This window comes from Hevea brasiliensis, chromosome 7, assembly GCF_030052815.1.
Source record: "Hevea brasiliensis isolate MT/VB/25A 57/8 chromosome 7, ASM3005281v1, whole genome shotgun sequence".
Classification (NCBI taxonomy): domain Eukaryota; kingdom Viridiplantae; phylum Streptophyta; class Magnoliopsida; order Malpighiales; family Euphorbiaceae; genus Hevea; species Hevea brasiliensis.
The window spans coordinates 54,362,997-54,380,517 of record NC_079499.1 but is presented as its reverse complement, the minus strand read 5'-3'; positions in this window follow the sequence as shown (position 1 = coordinate 54,380,517).

Genomic DNA, 17,521 nt, shown 5'->3' with positions numbered 1-17,521 from the left:
TTCAAACATTTTTAAAATTCTGATTTGAATCATAATTTAATTGTGTGATTAAAACAACTAATTAAACACTTTAATTAGTCAAAGAATAGGCCTTAGATCATACAACAATTGCAGAATTAAAAGCCAAACCTTGAATCACCCATGGATCCATTGTTGCCGCCACCAATGATGGCTTCTCCATGTGTGACGCCACATCTCATGATCCAACCAGCAATGAATCTCTTGATCTCATGATCAAACACACAATTAAATTATATAATCAACAATCTAAATGGCAAATATAGTGGCTCGATACCAATTGAAGGCAGGCGTGAAAAACACAATATTATACCATTGAATTCAAAAATTTTCACCTAGGGTCACATGCACCATACAAGATTTATTTTTATCTATTTGATTTCAATAATAAACAACATATTAAAACTCTTTTAATATGTTTTTGGATCTGTATTTGCCATTTAAGATTTTAAAATTAATCAGATTAATTTTAGAACCCTAGATTAAATCAAGAACGATTACACTAACCTCTTGATGTGCTGCAGCGTGTCTGCGCCTTTGAGATCGTCTTGAGGACACGGATGTTGTCCCTCGAGCTTGTCCACACCAAGAACACCTATGGCAGCCCTTGAACAGCTTCTAAAGCCTTTTCTATTAATTAGAAATTCAAGTTCTGCCTTTTAAGAGATTAGAGATGCAAACAGGACACTAGAAACAATTTCTAGTGTTCTTAATTCAAGAGATTGATGGCTAATCTCTTTGAATTGATGAGAGATGAAGAAGAATGGCTGGAGAGGCTCAAAGTGGCGTGACAATTGAGAGGAGAGGCTGCTGGTTATGTTTTCTTTTCATAACCACACTTAAATAGCTAGGTTAACACATTAAACCCTAGCCACATGTCACCTTTTGATTAGCTCTAGGTTTAAATGACCCAATCACATTGTGCCAAGTGTCAAACCTATATTTAATCTTGATTTTAATCATCTTACATGATTAAAAAATATTTGGCAAGCTTATGTGTTAAGCCATGTGTCACCATCTCATGGTGCCACGTGTCTGTAATGAAATGACCAAAATGCCCCTGTGTCTTAATTTTGAGTTCTTAACCCAAAATAATTATTTTCTTCTTCTAATTAATTATATCAAATATAAATTAATTAATTAATCTCTATTAATTAATTTCTCATCAATTAAATTCATATTTAAACACTTTAAATATAAATTTAATTTATACTACATCCAATAATCTAGATTTGGTTTCAAGTCATGCTAGGGACTTTGCTATTTAATTGCAAACCAAATCTATTTAATTAATCAATTAAACTCTTTAATTAATTAATTAAATCATATTTAAATACGTGATAACTTGTGTATGTGTGTGACTTACTAGGCTCATCACTAATTGGCAATGAGACATGATATCAACTCTTAATATCATCATATCTAATTATTACAATATATGATTTCTCTAAATCATTTTATGAACCTCATAGACCATGGTTAACACCTAGCATAGCATGCCATGGCCACCCAATTAGTAATAAGATTTACCTTAAATGAACCTATAATCATATGTTACCATGCACTAGAATCTCTCTGTTACAAAATCCCAACTCAAGCTGGAGTCATGGTTTATGTCAAACTCCATTTGCTATGAATATTATGTTCTCTTTTAATTCCAGTTCTTGATTAAAAGATTTTTCTCATTAGAAACTCTTTTCTGAATAAATCTATCTGTCCTGGCCAGGAACTTGAAACATCAAGAACAATTAAATGAACATAGGATTTTATCTCTATTTACTTAGAGGAACAGATTCCATCTTGATCAACACCTACCTCCATATATAACTAGCAGAGCCAACACATGCCCATATACCCATACATAGTACAAGTATGAAAGCGATATCAAACTCAAACTACCTATATACTAGATAACTGTGCTATCTCAGGTCTAAAGATTATATGCACTGATATGATTTATGACAAAACATTGACAAGAGTAAACTCCATGTGCTTGTCATAAGTGTCACTGGTTCGGCCTACTTATCATTTATAAGTGCCTATCATGTTTGTTATATGGCATGAGACTCACCATTCCATCTTATTTATATCTCATATAAATAACTTGGGAACAAACATGAATACAATCTTTCTGGATAAGTCATGTCCTTATTATGAAGTATCCTCGATTGTGAACCTATTTATGATACTTTGTGCTAGAAATATTGTCACTCATATTCTTAACAACTTAAGAATAATATTTCTAACAAAATATCAATGGACCTTTTCTATTACACATAAATATATTATGTAAACGGAAAAGTGGAAATGCCTTTTATTATTAAAAATATGTACAAGATACATACTAAATGATATGCTCTAGGGCATACTACTAACACTTGGCCCTTTAAGTGACTGTTCAATCATGGTGACCTTTTCCCATGATTTGCGAAATGCTTTCAGTTCTTCCTCTCTACCGGGTTCATGATAGAAATGAGCTTGATGAAAACTTTCAACAATAGGCGTGAATTGGGTTGAACTGAATTGCCTTATTACCAAAGCTGGGATGTAACTTGTGCACCCGGTCAGTCCTATCAAAAGTACCAAGTGATTATCTCCTGTACTGAACAAAATGGGCTGGCCCATAGTCTATAACTTCCTCTAACAATAGTTGTGACTGTTGAAGCTTAGAATCTGCTCTTGCCATTGTAGTTCATTCTTTGGACTTATTGCCAATCTAGCCATTTTTTTTTATGAGAGGCTGGTTGTGATACCAGGTTAATCCCTTAGTTTCCAGAGGACAAATGTGACTGAGGATCCAAAGATGTAGCAATTGAGAATAGCACTTGATGGTTCCCTTACCCTGTCGTCGACAATATGTTAGAGTCAAAAAGGTCTTTGCGAGGATGGCAAGTGTTGGGTTGACATTTTGCTTCTCTACCGCCCAGAACATTTCCGTGATGCCATAAGTTATAACTCCCAAAAGCCTGAGAAAATAGATCAAACCATAAATTCCCAAAGCTAGTGCCAACGAAGCCTGTTCCCATTGCTTGCTCTGAATATACAGATCTAAATGCTTTTTGATGTAAGTCCAATACCACCCATGTGTGCTTCCCTTGACGATTTCTTTTGCCTCTGCTTCCTCTGCAGAGATTCCAAGTATATGAACAAACCGTTTCTAGGTCTGCCTATGCTCGAGGTGTAGATAAATCCTATTCTGCATCACATAAGGCATTTCTAGCAGTGCCTGATATTCCACTATAGTGGGAATCGTATCAATATCGTTGAAGGAGAACACCGTATCCTGGGATTCCAAGTTGATAGCATGGCTTTTAATGTTGGAACATGTACTCTAACCTGCATCAAAGTTGCAATCCTCCCATACTTTTTCTCAAACTTTACTTTGACATGATCGGGAAGTGATTTCCAACTGCTGGATAAATCATCAAGATCGGTCATTCTAACCTCAACCTTACTTGGATCCAATGGAGGTAATGGGCCAATGTCTGCCCCTATGTCATCAATTTGTAGGGACTTTGAACAATGAATTAGTTTGGACCATTGTTTAGCATTATGTTCCTGCCTTGAAACTCCTTCAGTTGACTAACTCAAGGATGCCATTTTAAAGTTTCTGTTTATCTTTTATAGACTCCAGTTTATAATACCTGTAGAAAGTAGGTCAGCAGAATAAACTTAGGTAATTTTGAATTAAGGTGATGCTATCTTTACACATATCAAGATAGGAAGGTGTACGGACTATCTTACCAACATAATTCAAAATTATCTTTAAATTATATAAGAAAATTAAAAAGTAAACGAGGGAGTAGAGTAAGAGCAATTATGTCCCTTTTGTCCTATGAATAGGGAGGGTCCTAATACCGGGTAAGTACTATCTAATTGGATAGTTCTATCTTACGAGGTAGCTTGCTATGGCTTTCAACTAATGTGATAGTTTAGCTCGACTTCTAAAAGCTCAAAGGTTCCTAAATTGTCCCTACTGTATATAGCAAGGCCTCATTCCACCACCATGACACTAACTGGAGAATTCCACGGGTATCATAGTAGATGGAACAAGTTCCAATTTGAGCAGAAGCCTTCACAGATACTAATGGGGTAAAACCCACAGGTACCGCTACATGACTCTGTCCTATTTCCTAAAAGGGTAAGAAAGCCCAGGTATAGGGCTGAAGTGTATGAGGACATCGTGTAAGTAATCAGTGTGTGAAGGGACATATTTACCTCTTCCCTGTACGGGGGGAGTTTTAGATGAAGATTGCTATAATAAATAAGATAATTAAAATAAGCAAAATGGTTAGAAAGAATAACAATAATCAATATATTAAGACTTTTGAATTTTGTAAGTTAAGCCCCCTAATTACGGTTTTAATTTACATGAGCATAAAATTAAATCTACTTTTGGACTTCTAAACCACGGTTAATTTAAATCCCCAGTGGAGTTGCCAAGCGGTCGCAAGGGTTTTGCGATTGCCGAACGAATTCTTACTGAAGTAGGAAAAGTGAGGAGTCGCCACTTTAATTGTGAGGGAAATTAAAGAAAACCGTTTGTAAAAATTAAAATCCACTTTGAAAATAGAGATTCTAGGTTCGAGGTCCGTATACGGGTGAGGAAGGTGTTAGGCACCTCACCTCATCCCTCAACGAGAGTAAGCAGATTTAATGTTATGCGCTTTATAAATTGATAATTTAGGGGTTAGAATGATGATGTTAATCCTTTGTACGGATAAAAGGAATATTTGATATTTCACTATTTTGAGTTGCCCAAGAACACGAGTACATGAGATGACCCTTCAGTGAATAGCTGTTGTGTAATGGATTTTTGTTGGGGGTTAATTTGAATACTGAAGTTCTAATATCCTAAGGGGGGGGGGGGGGGGGTTTGTCCTATAAATATGAGTGCCTTGAGGAGAACTCTCCATCGGGCCCCAACCTAGTATTCGGGATACTTTGGGAAGGACTCTCCCGCCGATCCCTTGGTGTATTAAGCATTTAATTCGAGAGCTCGGGTAAGAACTCTCCCCCAATCTCTTAGTATATTTTAGTTTGAATTTAAGCTAAGAGTATTCGGGTAGGAACTCTCTCCCGATCTCTTAATGTATTATGTTAAAATTTAGGTGGAGGATTTTGGGTAAGAACTCTCCCTCGATCTCCACATATTTCATTAAGGTTTTGGCCGAGAATTTGGGTAAGAACTCTCCCCCGATCTCTATATGTTTTGTTAACATTTTGGTGGAGAATTTGGGTAAGAACTCTCCTCCAATCTGTTAATATATTGCATTAAAAAATTAGGCTAAGTTCGGGTAAGAACTCTTCCCCGATCTCTTAATATATTGCGTTAAAAATTAGGCTGAGTTTGGGTAAGAACTCTCCCCCGATCTCTTAATATGTTGCATTAAAAATTAGGCTGAGTTTGGGTAAGAACACTCCCCCGATCTCTTAATATGTTGCATTGAAAAATTAGGCTGAGTTCGGGTAAGAACTCTCTCCCGATCTTTTAATATGTTGCATTTAAAAAAAAAAAAAGGCTGAGTTTGGGCAAGAACTCTCCCCTGATCTCTTAATATGTTGTGTTAAAAAATTAGACTGAGTTCGGGTAAGAACTCTCCCCAGATCTCTTAATATGTTGAGTTAAAAATTAGGCTGAGTTTGGGTAAGAACTCTCCCCCGATCTCTTAAAATGTTGCGTTAAAAAAATTAGACCGAGTTCGGGTAAGAACTCTCCCCCGATCTCTTCATATATTTATTAGAATGGAGTTTTATAAGAACTTTGAACTAAGGATTCAGGTAAAGAGTCCTTCTTGACTCCTTTTATATGGCAATGAAGTACCAAAGATGCAGGAAACTCCTGTGTAAAGCTTTTCCTAGCCTATAGGACCTTATAACTAGATGGCGGACGATAGGCCAAACTCCTTGCTGATCTTCCGCATGATCGTTTTATCATAACTCTTTGATTTGCGACATCTAATCTCTTTTAGTTGCTCGTCTGGGATCCGAACTTATCTTGATTCCCGATATATTGTCTTACTGCCTGGGTTCGTTCCAAGGCCTTATCTCATAACTTATTTGTTTGACCTAATCTTGTTTCCAACCTATTCGACCTTTGCTACACCTATCTTCTTTTATCATTTTCATTTATTCAGACCAAAAACTCTCATGTTAAAGTACTCCTGCCTATATTCTTTAGAGTATTTATGAGTCGCCGAGGACTCGAACTTCTACTCTCGAAAGGAATGAAAACTAGGTGACGATAAATGGAGTTTACGAATGAATAAAAAGAAAGCACAGGAAATAACTACGGGCCTAGATAATCTATTCTGAGATTTAGTGTGACTGGATATAAAAGAAACTTTAAAAGAAAACCGGAGAAAACAAACCAAGGGTATTCAACAAAATGATAGTTTAGATGCTTACCTGTGGAAAGTTGAGGAGACAGGCGAGCCGACTTCGGTATCCACAAATCTTGGAGAGGTGAAAACTGACGGCCGAAGGACTTGAGCTTACCTGAGGTAATGGGAATAGATCGGAAAAAAGTTGAGCTCGGAGGGTAATGCTCAAATACTAGAGCAGTGGGAATGAGGCGAAGTGAAGATGGTTTCATAGGGTAGTGCACAGGTACTAAAAATGAAAATCTCAGGATTTAGAGCTCCTTTTGATGAAATACTTCAAAAAACTGGTGAAGTTTTTCAACACTTTGAAAGCTCTGAATGACAAGTAGCAAGACTGAATCAAAGTCCAGAGTCTTTCCTTGATAATCACCTCCTTCTCTTTCTACAATGTTTAATGCAGGTATTTATAGGGAATGGGTGTCCAAAATGAAGGGTCAGGATCTTATTAGGGGGAGACGGAAGGCTTAGATTCAAAAGGACATAATCTGATGTCTGAGAATTAAAGAGAATCAAAATGAAGGGTTGGGATTCCATACAAAATATCTGTCCTTTCTTCCCTTAATCCGACAGTCAAGGGTCTCGCCTTACAAAATGGATCCAAAGGCTGGGAATAAAAGGCACCGAATCTATCATCTGCTTTTGATTTGAGGGCTCTAGATCCATCCTTATAATTATAATTAACGATGTAGATCAGGATATACAGGGCTGCTTTAACAAATTTTGGCATCTGGCGGCTAGGAGGGTGTCCTTGCAAATGAGATGTGTGGTGAGGATCTGATCATACCTGCAATGCTTTAACTAACTCGGATCTAATAGTGGGGGAAGCTAATTAAAATCCATGATCGGTAGTTATTCAACCCCCTGAGTTCTCTGATCTTACGGGCAGTTTCATGCTTTTTCGATCTTCTCATTATGACCATCCCCTTTTAGGGTCATTATTTTGATCTCTATCTCTTGCATCGAGTCCCCTCTTATTTTTCGATCTCTCTCATTCCTGATCTTTCCTCCCTATCTAACTTGCATTGGTTATTTTTTCGATCTCTAATAAGTGTACTCGATCTGATCCCTAGACGAATTGCCATTTGCCGATCCGTGGGTTTGGAAATTTGTTTAATCCGATAACCTTAGTTGACTGATCTCATTTATCCAATTTTTTTTTTACTATGTTTCTGGAACCTTCTTATGACGTGTCAAAGAGGCGTCCTGGTCCCGCTAACTGATGCGTCACTTGGGACTTCGTGAGCATTTAATGCTCAAACGAGTATAAATAGGGAAAAAGTGAGTCATTTATTTCCTTATGTCATTTTCAAAACTTCCCCTAACGATTTCAACACTTCCTCTGGCTTTCTAAAGTTTTCAGGCATTGATTCACACTCCGGTAAGGGTTTTAATCTTTTCTCGGTTAATTTTCCTTTTTATTTTGTGAAAATGAGTGGTATCGAGGGTCAAAGAGTTGTGAGCTCGCCTTCTGTCAATATTTCATAAACCTCGGAAAAAGGTGACGTGATTAGACCAAGCGGAAGATCCACCACAGCCATCATTCTAGTTACTGGTCCTGTTACCAGATTGAAGCAAGGAATGTCTTCAAGAAAGGAGAGCCTGCCAGTTGATGAACTGCCGTCAGTCCTCAGAGAAACTGATCTCCAATGCATAAGTCAAGAACACAATTTGCGGATCGACACTTTTGAACTGATCAAATGCCATGGCGATCTTCGGGCCGATCACTTCTTTGAAGAAGGTGATCTTATCATAGTGTACGAGGAGCAGCTGAAGTCCGAGCTCCGCTTTCCGTTGGATGGATTTTACAAGGCCATCGTAAAACTCCACCATGTCTCAGTAGCTCAAGTGCATCCGAACTCCTGGCAAACTTTAGTAGCCTTCAGAGGCCTCTGCCGAGCTAAGAAATTAGAGCCCATGGTTAAGGTCTTTGCCGAGCTATATAGGCTTGCCCGAAGAAAGGATGACAAATTCTGGTTTTTCCAGGCAAAGCTGAACTGCGAGCTTTTCACCGATCTCCCTTCTTCGTTGAAGAACTGAAAGGATTGGTTTTTCATCCTTAGGAGCAAGGATCGAAACGGCTTTGAGGGGATCCCACGTAATTGGAATTATTTGGTACCCCAAGCCCCTAAGAAGCTTACTTTAAATAAAGCCGAAAATGCCATGGTGAAAGAATTAAAAACTCAGGCGGCCACCCATAAATATTCGTGCTTAGATGCGGTCATGGCCGAACTGAAATGGTGGATGATGCGGCTGATCTCTAATGAAGATTATAAGCTTCAGCTTTTTGACCTCGGTCCTACTACCGGTATAATCCAGATCTCTAGTCTCTTAATCTTAGTGAACTCACTGACTTCTTTGTTGTGGAGGTATGGCAGGTCGTGACGCTTCCAAAGAGAGCTGCAAGCAAAAGTGGGAGGTATCACGAAAGGTACGAGTGATGAAAGAGGCTACTACCACCACTATTCAGACACGTCGATGAGATTTGGTGGAAGTACCGATCTCCCCTCCTCGACCTCAGGAGCAGTCGATCTCCGAGGTAGAGGTCGTCGTCTCTCCACCTCAGCAGATTGAGTGTTCGCCTCCTCCTATCTCTTCCAATGTAGAAGGGGAGTCTTCTGGCCCTACTGTTAGAATGCTCTCCTGAGGAGCTCAACTCCTTATCCAATCACTGGAAGGAAACCATTCCACCTGAGGGAATCCTGGTCTAGCCAAGGTCATGGGCGCTTCCATCTGCTTCCAAGAAGATCGGAATCAGTTGGCTGAGGAGAGTATTGACAATATTCTAACTCAAATAATGAGTTTGAGCTTGGAGGCTATTGCAAACCAACACGTGATCAGAGAAAAAGCCTATGCCTTAAGGAAGGAGATTCTTAAGACAGTCCAAGATGCATCAGCTGCAAAGGCTCAGCTCTCTACTGCCAATGATTACATCGTCAAACTAGAAGATCGAGTGAAGTATTGCGAAGAGAGGATAGCTGAAGTGGAGCGGGAACTTGAAGCCTCCTAGGCTGGTCAATCTGTCGATCTCGCTCATTTTTCTAAGGAACTTTGGGTGAAGTAGGAGGAGCTCCAAGCAAAGGAAGAAGAGAGCACTACAAAAGAGGCTAGGGCATATGTGAACTCCCATAACAACCTCCTGTCCGAACTAAAGAAGTGTTATCCTGAGGAGGACTTCTCTTGGATAGATAAGCTCATCCCAGAGGCCGAAAAGGACAGCGATGAGGAGCACGAGGGTGAAGAGAGAGAGGGGGATGTAACTGGGGCGCAGGGCGGAGAAGACCCCCCTCACTAATTGACTTGTATATATTTTATTTTTGAAATGAATTAAAGTCTTTTATGATCAATTTCTTGATGAGATCGAAAAGCATCCAAACCAAACTGTCTGAGTACTTAATTGATTGAATGTAGTTTAACATTAAACCTGAGAGCGACTATTAATCAAAAGATATCCAATTACTCCAAGAGATCAGAAAAACATTACACACGAACGTGAGATCGGACAGAGCCATGACCAAATACCAAATGGAACTTTAGAATACTAGAATTGCAAAGATTTGACACTGGCTTGAACTTTTAGGGTCAGAACCATTATTAGACCGGATAAAAACCTTAACTTCATTTTAAGGAATATCTGGGCAATTCTAGCAAGAAGCTCGATCACAACATTAGTCAAATGAAATTCTGCGATATTTGTACATAGGGAGATCAGAGAATAACAGCTGGCAAGATTGGATGGTCCAGAGACCCAATATTGACTCGAACTCATCTGATAAAGGCCAAGAGATCGAAAAGCAATCTAACTTGAGCGTGAGATCGGTTTGTTCCAGGGATGAGCGATCAGTAAGTTCGAAAAAGCTACCTGTGATTGGGACATCGATCGAGAACAGATAATAAAATTTCAATTTTAAAAGATCCTTGCCTTCGAAGGTCGGCCAAAATATGGTGTCTACACCCTCAAGTAATTGGTAACTTGAAAACCCACATTCAAGAATTAAAGGAACAATATGGAAAGCACCAAATCAAGATGTATGAATTTGATTCTTTGAACCAGTACAAAAATGATGTGTAATTCAAGGAATTGTATTACATGGAATTGAAATCCTTGAGCTATTTGGACATGAACCTCAAGTAATGAGCAACTTGAAACCCACATTCAATAAATAATGAACTCAAAATGGAAAACACCAAATTCAAGCTATACGAATTAGATTCTTTAAACTAGCACAATCAGATTGATGTGTAATTCAAAGAAAATATCATAAATGAGATTCTTGACTTAATTCATATAGAGAATGAATAAATCAAGAATATTATGCACACTAAACCTTGCAAGATAGAAATCTCAGCAAGTTAATAAACTTCACAAGAACAAAGGCAACAGCCAATTTACTCACTAATGGAGCAAAAACAATCTTTCATTAATATTCAAAGTGTGTCCTCCACCTCTCTCATTACACTTGTATTTATAGCCTCTTGGCCCCAAAGCTAAAGACAAAAACATCCCTACTTTAGTAATAGCTGCAAGGAGCTTTGAATATAAACAAAAATTATTCTACCAAAAGACTAAAAAAGTCCCAACAAAAAGCAAACTTAATATAGCAGCAATAAGGGCATTTAAGTCCAAAAGAGAGGCAGTTATAATAGCAAGGAATATTCCTTCAAAAAGGTGCCAGCAGCATATTTCACTCTCCATGTGCGTGAAACAAATGCATTGTAACACCCCTCACCCGACTACAGTGTAGCCAAGTGAAGTGTGCTACATTCGGTGCCGGAGCACCATATATTGTCTTACTTTATTATTTTAATAATTTGATCTCGTTATATTTTAATATCAATTATTTTTCTAGAGAGAAACCAGCGGAGTTTCTCCTATTTTATTATCAGTTGATGTATTTTACTATTCACCTGCTTGAAATTTTCAATAATATTTTACAATAAAAATATCATTCATGCTCATCATATTCATCTCATATTCAATTCTCGTAATTCACATATTCATTTGTACAAATCTATTCATACTCAATTCATATGTAAACATTCTCAAATTACATAAGCAAAATTTTTAAATTTCCTTAATTTGCATAATTTATAAAATAATTACATAATTTCATAATTTACATGATCTACAAATTACAGTTTCATAATCTATATTTCAACATACAATTCATAGTTTACATTACAAATAATCACTAATTATAATGTACAAAATACATAATATGATCTATATGGACCCTATCTACATGCATTGCTGAGGAGGTGACAACCTTGTACACTTCTGATACTTTCGCAGATCTGGACTCTAAAATCTCTAGTCTAATGTCCACTGGGTTTTTATCTTCAGTACCTGAGCGAGGAAACAAATCCATCGCGCTAAGCATTGCTGCTTAGTGGTGCAATAATATGATAAGAAATAATGTATACAAATAAAAATAATTGGAGCATATTTTCTATTTTCAAGAATTTTATTCGGTTCATATGAAATTTGCTATACAGTACATTTTTCATCGTTTATATTACTCTCTAGAATCTCTTTTGTCATAAGTTTACAATAATTATTTATATAATGTACAAATAAATCTAAATTTTAGTTTATGTTTATTTTATTATGGAGGATGCATTTCTAATAATTACTTACGTTATACTTATTTTGCTAGTCTTTCATTTACTCTCTTAATATTTTCTATGTGTTGTGGATTATTTCGTAATAATTAAATTCTTAATACTAGTTTAATACCTTTCAGATTTTTCTCACTGATTTATTTAGTTTCTAATATTTTTAACTTATTTCAATAATTTTTTTTTTTTTACCCAGGTAACCTATGATAGGCTGACTAAACTGGATAACGGGTCATTCGCACTGGACACCACAGTGCCTCGAGCCATCATACCATGGGACGCAGAATATCAACCACGTATGCAGTCAGTATGGCTAAAAAGCCATGATAACACATAATCAGGCATAAAAGCCATGAATGTTGGCATAAAGCCATGAATGCGGGCATAAAGCCATGAGTGCGGGCATAAAGCCATGAATATAGGCATAAAGCCTTTCACAGTACTGCTAAAACAATACCCTATTGGCATGCCAATCTATCCAATCTGACACACGTGTCTAGGCAATACATGGGCACATAGTACCATTAGGAGTCTATATGTTTCATCATTTTATTATATTTTTCATTTATATTTTTGTAGCATTCTAATTTTGTTTATAGTAGAAGCATAATTTCCAAATTCACATTTCTAGGTAATTTATGCATTCATCAATATTCATACTAATTTCAATTCACATTCATTTGATTTCACGTACCATTTACATTCAAGCATCTTTCCTTTCTCTCTTGATGGGAACCTAAATCCCAAATGACACTTTTATCTCATTTATACATTCAACAATCTATTCATGTAAAATACATTTCATACTTCAAGTTGTATTGCTAATATAATATGAACTCCATCGGTGTTGGGAGTATAAGTCTTAACAATCCATCTAGGTTAATTTCATTTCATATTCAAGTGGTATCACTTATGTTTTATTAGACCTACTAGTAATGAGAATACAAATCTTAACTATATACTCACATAACTTAAATGTTCATTAAGTCATTTAGGTAAATTACTATTTCTATTCCTAGTAATCCATGAACATTTTATGGACTCCAAATTTCATACCTTAATTTTCTCTACCAATTTAGTTCTTACACTTTGTGTCTTTGTATTACTATTCACATTACTATTCACTCAAATTGTTGACTTTTTAATACATAATAAATTTATTGAACCTAAGTTCACCAAGATACCACATTTTGAATTTTATTTTTCTTAGTATTGATTTCCAATACCATTTCAAAGCTTATCTTATGTTATTCAAAATTTTCAGATTTCATACCCTAGATTTACTATTCCATTGATCATTTGTACAGTAGGAATTTGACAAAATTGTCTTCATGAAAGTTGTTCCTTATTTTGTCTAGTTACATTTCTTTTTTCGAATCACTCCATTTGGAGTTTTGTAGCTCAAGTTATGGTCATTTTACCATAACTGGCCGGATTGACCTGTACCTAGAATTTCTGGGCAATTTGGTTCTACTAGATTTGGTGACCTGAGTTTGGTTGGAACTTTAACTAGGTTATGATCAGAATTTGGATTTGTGTTCTCCATAAAAGTTGTAGGGCTATGTCTCAAATTTCTTCTGGTAAAATTTCAGATCAATTGAACTTTTCTACACTGAGTTATGACTATTTGAACAAACACTGTTCATTTAGTCATTTTCCAAGGATAGCATGTTGGTCACCCGGATTAGGGTAATTTTTAGGTCAACTTAGTTTGGTTTTTTGAGCAGGATTTCTTCACCAAAGTTGTACTATTATGTGTCTAGTTTCATGTCCAATTGGCTTTGCACCAATTGAACCTATACAACTCCAGTTATAGCTACCCAAACTTGCTGCACTCACACCCAATCTTGCAGGTCACAAAGGGCAACATGCCTTAGCTCAACTCCATTATCCTTACCCACTTCAATTCCTCCTCACACACATTCAAATGGTCACTAATTGACCATTACAATGTTAATATACCATTACATAAGTAAAACTCTAATTTTTCAAAAACTCTAATTTCCAAAGTGTCCATTTTATGCTAACCATGCCATCTAACACATCCAACACACATAATTTAACATCTAACTCAAGTTTTCTCATCACAAACCACTTCTAAACAATTCAATTCATACAAATCAACAAATCTCATCCTTTTCCCATGGTTTTTGATTCTCATACATACTTCAATATAATTGTTTTGTTCAATTCTACAATAAATTCTCATTTAATTTGTCTTCCTAACTAAGATTAAAAAGAGAGGGAAGTAAGTATAGGCACTAACCTTGATTTAGCTAACTTCCAAAGCTTGAGAAATCTTCTTTTTCTCTTTCTTTTTGCTGCCCAAGACTTGCTCTAAGTGTAAGGGTAAATATTTGTGAAGGAAAGCTAGGGTTTTGGGGTGATTTGGGTGGGTTAGCTCAAGCTTGATCAAGCTTCCATGGAGTTTTCTTTCCTCTCTCTCTCTCTCTCTCTCTCTCTCTCTACATTTTTGGCTGCTCAAAGGTTGAAGATGCAAATTGTTTGTCAATTTTTGGTCTCTTTTATCTCTTTTTATTTGTTTTATGTAAGCTTGTTGAATGGTGATTGGTGGATAAGTTTTTAATGACATCATATGATGCCATAATTAGGTATTTATTTTCTTTTTCTTTTTCTTTTTTTTTCTACTCATTTTTAATTAAATTTTTATCAATATTTATTCATATTTTAGATCATAATAATTATTTACTTAACTGAAAAAGTCGGTCTAAAATCATCTCTGAAGACGAAATGACCAAAATGCCCTCCGTTTGGCTTATTGAGCCAAAATCGTCTGCACCGATCAAAAAATTTTCTTAAACCTTTTTCTTGGCATTCTAATGCCATAGAAACCTCAATGACTCTTCTCTGGAATCCCAAAAATTATTTCATGAATTTCCTCCTAGGTTTAGGGCTTCTAGTTGCGAAGACCGTAACTTCCCACTGGGTTACCCATCGCTAGGGCACCAGCTCATTTAACTTGGTTGTATTTTATTTCTAAAATTTTTCCTAAATTTTTCTTATTAATATTTGAGTTAATTATGGTTTCTCACTTTAGTTTAAATATTTTTCTAGACGTTCTAGCTGTCCGGACCGACACCGGTCACCGAAACAGTAGAATGTACGGAATTGTTACAGTGAGGGTGTTACATGCATGTATATAGGTTAGATATTGTGCATGCATGTCTACAGGTTATTCCATGTAACCTAATGCTCTGCATGAAACCTAGTCACTTCCATGCTTAATTTTCACCAAATTTAATCCTTTATAATTTTCTTCATGCCATTCCAGCTTATAATCCTTACTCCTTAAGACTTCATAAATTAAATTATGAAGTGATTTAGCTCTAGCTCTAGTAATTGGACCTTAGATGAAATCCTTTAGCGTGGATGTAGCTTGATTCTCATCGTTCCACTCCTCTTCAAAAGGATTCGTCCTCAAATCTGTTCCTGCATCAACACAAGCAGATAAATCAGCAATATTAAAGGTGGCACTAACATTATACTCACCGAGCAAGTTTATTTTGTAGGCATTATCATTAATTTTGGTCAGCACTTGGAAAGGTCCATCGCATCTTGGTTGTAATTTTGATTTCCTTCGAGAGGGAAACCTCTCTTTGCGCAAGTGAACCCATACCCAATCTCCAGGTTGAAATGTGACTTTCTTCCTTCCTTTGTTGGCTTGACTATCATATTTTTCATTTTTCTTTCCAATTTGAAGCTTAGCTTGTTCATGGATTTTCTTCACCAATTCTGCTTTTTTTTTTTCCATCTAAACTAGCAAGCTGGTTCACAGGCAAAGGTAAAAGATCCAAAGGAGTTAAAGGATTGAAATTTCAAATGGAGAGTAGCCAGTAGAAGAATACACATTTCTATTATATACAAATTGAACAAGTGGAATACAATCTTCCTATGACTTCAAATTTTGCTTAACCACAGCACGCAAAAGAGTAGTTAGTGTCCTATTTACTACTTCAATTTAACCATCGGTTTGTAAGAGACTAGTGGTGGAAAATAACAATTTGGTGCCTAATTTTCCCCACAAAACCTTCTAAAAATGACTAAGAAATTTAACACCCCTATCACTAACTAAACTCTTAGGTATGCCATGCAACCTAACAATATCTCTAAAGAATAAATTTGCAACATTTGTAGCATCATTAGTTTTATGGCATAGAATAAAATGTGCCATTTTTGAAAACCTATCAACAACAATAAAAATTGAATCATGGCCTTGTTTAGACCTAGGTAATCCTAACACAAAATCCATAGACAAATGGACCCAAGGATCACTAGGGGTAGGTAAAGGTGTATACAAACCTTGTGGCAAAACTCTAGATTTAGCCTTGGCACACACAACACACCTAACACATACTCTTTCAACATCTCTTTTCATATTCAGCCAATAAAAATGTTCCTTTAACACATCTAAAGTTTTGGCAACACCAAAATGACCCATTAATCCACCAGCATGAGACTCATTCACAAGTAATTCACGCATGAAACTCTTGGGCACACACAATCTATTTTCTCTAAACAAATATCCATCATGCCTATAAAACTTCTCAAAAGCATTCTTTTCACAAGCAGCATACACTCTAGCAAAGTCATCATCTTCAGCATATAATTCTTTCACATATTCAAATCCCAATAACTTTGCATCAAAAAGGGCAAAAAGGTTATACCTTCGAGATAAGGCATCAGTAACCACATTTTCTTTCCCATGTTTGTATTGAATCACATATGGGAAGGTTTCAAGGAACTCAACTCATTTTGCATAATGCCTACTCAACTTATTCTGCCCCTTTATATGCTTCAATGACTCATGATCTGTGTGGATGACAAATTGCTTTGGCCAAAGGTAATGTTGCCACGTTTCCAAGGCACGTACCAATGCCTTCAACTCTTTGTCATATGTAGAATAGTTCAAAGCTGCTCCAATAAGTTTCTCACTAAAGTATGCCATTTGTAACACCCCTATTTACATAGCCTAGTATATTTCACTATTCCGGTGACCGGGGTCAGTCCGAACAATTAAGGGCATTAGAACCACGTCTAAGACACCTAGACAAGCCCTGAACGCAAATAATTAGTAATTGCCAAATAGTTAAGTGTAAAGAAGAAAAAAAAAAGCATAAAAAGTTAAATGAGCCAGAAGTCACAGCGATAGGTGACCTTTTCAGGAAATGACTGCGAGGTCAGTCTAAACTCAAATTTCGAACCAAAAAAGGTGACACCGCAGTCCTTAGGACTATTGCAAACACAATAAAAAAGAGAAAATCACAAAAAAGAGTTGTTAAGCAGGTCAAATAATTAGGTCAGGGATCCGGAAGAAATACCGAATAACTTACAAATCGGATTGAACTAGCGAGGGGTGATTTGGTCAATTCACCCCTAGAGCTGACTCCTGGCCTAACTATCCAATAAAATCAGAGAAAATAAAATTTCAGAATCAAGAATTAAATTAAAGAACTAATAGAAAAATAAATGCAAAAAGAAAAAAA